Source organism: Ailuropoda melanoleuca, chromosome 4 (genome assembly GCF_002007445.2).
Source record: "Ailuropoda melanoleuca isolate Jingjing chromosome 4, ASM200744v2, whole genome shotgun sequence".
In the NCBI taxonomy this organism is placed as follows: domain Eukaryota; kingdom Metazoa; phylum Chordata; class Mammalia; order Carnivora; family Ursidae; genus Ailuropoda; species Ailuropoda melanoleuca.
The window spans coordinates 25,296,463-25,302,759 of record NC_048221.1 but is presented as its reverse complement, the minus strand read 5'-3'; the positions used below and the strand labels follow the sequence as shown (position 1 = coordinate 25,302,759).

Below are 6,297 nucleotides of genomic sequence, written 5' to 3'. Positions count from 1 at the left end.
AAAGCAACTCCCAATTTCAGGCTCCTCTTTCTGGGCCTTTTCTAGGTGCTCCTGATGGGAAGGTTGACCTGATACTACTCACCTGCCAAAGGGACAGGCAGGAGGCATGGTACCCCCACACCCAACCCCCCCAACCCCGCCTCCTGCGCTTGCCCTTCTACCAACATGGATACAGACTTTAATATTAGGAGCACCTGGGTGGCTCAGTCACGTAAGTAGCTAACTCTTGATTTCAGCTCAGGTCATGATCTCAGGGTCATGAGATCAAGCCCTGCATCAGGCTCCACACTGGATGTGGAGCCTGCTTAAGATTCTCTCCCTCTGCCTCTGCTCCTCACCTCCCCCTCCCCCTAAAAAAAAAGAAAAGTTAGGTGAAATCACGATTTTCAAAGTTGTGTCATTTATTTACTTATTTGGGGGCTCTTTCTCTATTTCATTCCAGGACATACAACACAATCTAATTGCTGAAGGAAATGAATGACAAAAGCGGCCAGAGTACTTCTGAAGGGCTTACTGTTTAAAGCACTTTACATGTATTGACTTACTCAGTTCTTATAAAAAGCCTAAGAGCATGTTTGGCCATCTCCACTGCCGTGGTTGAAAGAACCAAGGCCCAGAGAGGTAAAGACATTGGCCCAAGGACACACAGCTTCTACCACATGGAGCAAAGACACAAACTCAGAGGTGGCCAAACATTCTTCTTTATGACCTAAGAGCAAGGAATGAGTAATTACAATGAATTAGAGTATGTAGATTTGAGAGGGCAAGAAAGCCAGAAAAAATGAGGACACCAGAGGGAAAATGGCTAAGGGAGAGGAAGCAATGTTTGGGGGCAAAAACAGAGTTCTGTTCAGTGAGCCCGGGCTTTGAGGACAGATAACTGAACCTCCCTGGCCTCAATGTCTTCATCTGCAAAATGGGACTGATAAAGGCAATGACCCCCTGGCCTGTTCCTAGGACTCTCACACTCGGGTACATTTCCCATTCCTCTTTCTCAGTGAGGCAGGAGAGCTTCCCTGTTGGGAAAGTTCAAGTCAGGGAGAGGAAAACAGGGATTCAGCTTCTGAGGGGGGTGCACCCCTGCCTTGAGTGGAGCCTCGTCCTCCCTTGGAAGGAAACTGAGACATGGCTGCCAGGGCCTGCAGGTGGGGAGAAGAGAGAGAATGCTTTTCCCTGTCCCTATGGACCCACAGGGAAGGGGGGCCCTTACCACAAAATCACCCCCAAACCTATAGAGAGTACCAGAGCCCTCGGTGCTCACTCAGTCAGTCAATGTGTGTTCACTGAGCACGGATCTATCAGTCAGGACTCTCCTGGTGGCCGGTGACAGAAACTCAGCTAAATCTCCTAAAGCAAAAAGGAGAATTGATTGGACCCTGTAACCGGACAGTCCAAGGGGCTGGTTCAGGCATGTGCAGACTCGGGGCCCTAAGTGATACCACCAGGATCTGCCTCACTCCATCCTGGGCCTTGCCTTTCCCTCGGTCGGCTTCCTTCTCAGGCAGGCCTACCCCACATGGTGATAAAGACACCCCCCAGCCACTCCAGGCTGACCTGCTTTCCCAAAACTTCTAGCAAAAGTCCAGGGCTGACGCTAGCTGGCTCTGGTAACTCCGTCCCAATTCCACAGTCAGAGGGATGTGGGCCTCACACTGGCCAGCTCTGGACTGCATACTCACCCCCAATGAGCTGTTGATACGAGGCGGTGTGAAGAGCAGATTTACTGAGCCCTTACTCTGCACGGGACGCTGTTCCAAGTGCTGTACACGTATTTAAACCTCCAGTGGGGCGCCCAGTGGCTCGGTTGGGTAAGCGTCTGCCTTCGGCTCGGGTCATGATCTCGGGGTCCTGCTCAGTGGGGAGCGTGCTTCTCCCTCTCACCTGCTTGTGCTCTCTCTCTAATGATAAATAAAGTATTTTTTAAAAAATTAACCTCACAGAACCCCGTGAGGTCAGTCCTATGTCCTCCCCATCAGGCAGGTGAGGAAACTGGAGCACAGAGGAGTCCAGTGACTCACCCCAGCCGCAGAGCTGGGAGCTTGCAAGGCTGGGCCTCCCGCGCCCGCACGCGCTCCCAGAGCCCGTGGTCCCAGCCACCGCGCCACCCGGCATCCACCGTTCCTCCCTCCACCCCTGTCCGCGCGGTCCAGACGGGATCACTCTAGTTCCTCAAACGGCCGAGCCTTCTCCGTCTCCTGGCCTTTGCACACCCTGCTCCCTCTGTCCGCCCGTCCTTTCCCTTCCCCTGCTGACCTGCTCACCCTCCCGCCTCTGCGGAAGCAGCTTGCGCTCGGGTGTCGGCCTCACCCCCGAAACGGAGCAGGGCCCTTCGACGTCCCTTAGCCCCGGGTGTCCCCTGTGATAGGTCACGCTTGCCTGCAGCTTGATGACATCCCCCGCCAGATGACAGCCCCACGGCGGGGTCGCTGCTGTCGCCAGGAATGCGCCACAGCCGGGCCGGCGGCCGGGGTCGCCGGCTCAGCAGTTGGTCCCGTGTCCCATGACGGCTCTAACAAAGCCCTCCGAAAGCAGTGGCTCAGCACAACACCAGTGTGTTCTCCGTGCGTTCTGGAGGCCAGAAATCCGGAGTCGGTTTTGCTGGGCTACGGTTAAGGTGTCGGCACACCTGGCTCCTTCGGCAAGCTCCAGGGCAGAATCCGTGTCCTCGCCTTTGCTGGCTTCCAGAGGCCACCTGCCTCCCTCGGCTCAGGGCCCTGTCTTCCGTCTCCAGAGGCCACAGTGTTCCATCTCTGAATCTCTTGCTGGCCCTCTGTTTCATGACCACATCGTCATCTCTCTGAAAGAGATGGGAGGACACCCTCTTATGAGGACTGTTGTGATTACATCGGGCCCATTGAGATAATCCAGGATAACCTCTCCATCTCAAGATCTTAAGTTAATCATGTCTGCAAAGGCTCTTTTGCCACAGAAAGTAACAGTCACAGGTTCTGGATGGGGACATGGAGAGGGTCTACCACAGGGATGAAGTGTGGCGCTTGTGGGCTGGGGCCCTGCTCTAGAACCAGAGGATGGTTCAATTTCTCACTTGCTGTGTGACCAAGGGACTGAACCTCCCTGTGCCACAGAGGACAGAGGGCAGGAGGTGAGCAGTCTGAGGAACTGAAAGCCCTTCAGGCCGCTAGAGGATGGGTCATGGGAGGAGTCATCTGGCATCAAGCCTCAGCTCTGAGTCAGTTTCTGTGTCTGTAGAACGGAGAGGATAACGGTCCCTTCCTCGCAGCCCTGGCTGTCATGGGATTAAATGAGTCAAGACACGGGAAATACTAAGCTGGGTGCTTGGCACAGAGAAAGTACTCGATAAACATTGGCAGTTAACTGCTGTTTTCATTGGGCTTCATCAGAAGCAGACTCAGAATTCAAATGCAAGACATCCTTTTAGGAAATGATCCTGGGAAGCACTGGCAGAGGATGGGGAAGGTGAGACAGGTGGGGGAGGTGAGACAGACGGGGGAGGTGAGACAGGAGAGGGCTGCCCTCTGTGATTGCCTTCCCGAAGGGGGAGGGGCTGGGGGATGTGCCCTCCGTGATCTACCAGGTCCACTGGAGGGTGGGGTCGCTCATCTGTGGCCTTCTGGCCTACCACATGTGCAGGCAGAACGTGAGATTGTCATGACTAAACTTAGTCATGACTTCATTCATGATAAGCACTTACCCAGTGACCAGGTGACCAGGGAGCCATTGAGCAGCAGGACTGGCCCAGGCTGAAGGGGCATGGGTGGGCCCCAGTGAGTGCAACAGACATCACACAAGGTCATCTCCACCAAAGAGTCTGGATCCTTGGGACTGTCCACCAAGTGGCAGTCCCCGGAAGAGTGTGGCTCCTTCTGCCTTGGAAATGGGCAGGCCCGGTCTGTGGCCTGAGCCTTTTGGGCCCTGCAGGTCAGTTTTGGAAAGGCTCTTAATCACCATCATTTACTTTCTCCAAAATGCAAGTGTTGTCCAGGCCAGGCTGAAGTGTCAACGTGAACAGATCTCCACATTCTGGGGGAGGTCTTGACTGCACCCGGCTGACAGATCGGCGGGGCAGCCCAGGACCCCAGAGGCTGCTGGGAAGACGGTGTCCGTGGGTGAAGTCCCGGTGCGCACCTCCAGGCCCAAACACCAGTCATGTCTCTGCCGTCTCCAGGGAAGCAGGGGCGTAGGAAAGGGTCCGGTGGGGGGTGAAATGGTGAAGGTAAGGAGGAAGATTACCTTCTAAAAGAGGTGGTGTGGAGTCTCGGGAGGCGGGCAGGGCTGTTGTGACTCGCTGGGGTATTTCAGACATGAATAATGCTCAGGTTACAGGGGTGGACAGAAAAGAAAGTGGGGAGAAATCTCAAGAGACAGGGCAAGGCCAACTGCTCTGTAGTGGCTGCCACTGATGCCCCAAATGTGTCTCCCCCCAGCGGGGAGGGAAGGTCGTCTCCCATGTCGGGGAACCAGCAGGTACCTCATGGCAGAAGCTGGGCCCGCAGGAACAGGGTTGGTGTGGCATCAGGCCCAGCATCTTCCCAGTCCTCTCTCTGCTCTAAGCCCTTCAGGAGCCCAGCGGATAGGATGTGCTATCCTATCCTATCCTCTGCTCGGAGCCTGGGACTCAGGACAGACTTTGACCTCATTTGACATTCCAAAAAGAGGCCTTTTTTTTGCGGTGCTTCTGCAATGCTGGCACCCCACCCCCACCCCCACTCTCCAGGCCCCACGATCTGTAGATATGACCTCATCTGTCCTCCGAGAGGTAGAAGAGGAAAATTTAGTGTTACCCGTTAGTCTCCCGGATTCAAGAGAGCCTGTGGTCAAGGGTCAGAAGGCCTGGGTTCCGATTCTAGCCCTGCCATTCACCAGCTATGTGATCTTGGGCAAGTTACCTGACCTTTCTGAGCCTTCACAACATTTCTCTCGGTGAACTGTTGATTTCCTTTTTTTTTTTTTTTTAACTCTCTCTCTCTCTTTTTTTTTTTTTTAAGATTTTATTTATTTATTTGAGAGAGAGAGAGCACGAGTAGGGGGGAGGGGCAGACAGAGAGGGAGAAGCAGACTCCCCACTAAATGGGGAGCCCGATGCAGGGCTCAATCCCAGGACCCTGAGATCATGACCTGAGCTGAAGGCAGATGCTTAACCGACTGAGCCACACAGGCGTCCCTGTTTTCTTTTTTTTTTTTTTTAAGTAAACTTTATGCCCTACATGGGGTTTGAACTCCTGACGCCAAGCTCACGAGTTGCATGCTCTAACAACTGAGCCAACCAGGCACCCCTCTCAGTAAATGGTTGATTTTAATAGTATCCATCTGATAGAAAGGTGATGACTAGACACGTTAGTTCATGTCAAACACTCAGCAGTGCCTGGCACATAGGAAACCATCGGCTTCTCTACCTAATATTTAATTCCGAAACCCCAAGTTGTGCCTGCACAGCACACTGTATGTCCCACCAGAGCAAACCACCTTGCTTTAATGGATGATAACTTTCCGCTGCCTTTCCAGATCCTTCCCTAGAAGCTCCCTGAGCCAAGAACTCTACCTTGTTTGCTATTTTTCCAAGCACAACACACAAATATCTTAAAAATGTTGATTTCAAAATCAGGAAGCTGCGGGGGGAGGGGTTCAGGGACATATTCATGATTCCCCAGTAATGAGTCCGGCCCATGCCATCCTGTTCTAGCCGCAATTCTTGAGTGCCTTCTGCATGTCAGGCCATGGGTGAGGCATCAGGGAGAGACAAAGAAAAGCAGCTAACCCTCAGCCCTGTCCCCGAGGCGCTCACAGTCTCGCAGTGAGACTACATCCACAAAAGCCTCCAGTACCCAGGGCACTACTTACGGGGCCTCACCTGTTTGGCTCCACCTGGGTCCCTACATCCTGGCCCGGAGTTGGTGCTCAGGAAGTAATTGTTGAATCAATGAATAAAGTAGGACGAGGATGTCACAGCTGAGAGTGCAATGAGAGTCAGGGACACGTGTTGAGCTATGAGCCGGTGCAGGCCTCCTGGCAAGTGTATCGTAGCCCTATCGGACTCTGACAACACAGGCCACGGTCAGCGCGGCTACCACGCCCACTGCCGAGACAGGAGAATGAAGCTCTGGGAGGTGCGGTGACTTCCCGAGGCTGTGGGGAACCGTGTGAACTGGGACTGCAGTTCACATCTGCATCTGAAATTGGCCTCACATAAAGGGGAGACTTTTTAAACGGTGCGGAAATGAGTGTGGGCATTCCATGCAGAGGGAACAGCAGGGACAAAGGTGTGGAGAGGAGAAAAAAATGGTCAGGGACTCCTGAGGATTCTTTTTTGAGAGTAAT

At 53.6% G+C, this 6,297-nt stretch overlaps 1 long non-coding RNA gene across 2 annotated transcripts; it reads right to left on the bottom strand.

Moving 5' to 3' along the window:
- Positions 1-404: 404 nt before the first annotated feature.
- Positions 405-4,677, bottom strand: LOC117801902. Of its 2 annotated transcripts, XR_004624720.1 has the most exons (4): positions 3,674-4,677; positions 2,254-2,797; positions 1,680-1,898; positions 405-1,347 (listed from the first exon to the last, which is right to left on the bottom strand). It is a non-coding gene; the product is annotated as an uncharacterized LOC117801902 (long non-coding RNA). The 2 variants fall into 2 exon arrangements; XR_004624719.1 differs by lacking the exon at positions 3,674-4,677 and having other exon boundaries at positions 2,254-3,649.
- Positions 4,678-6,297: the final 1,620 nt, after the last annotated feature.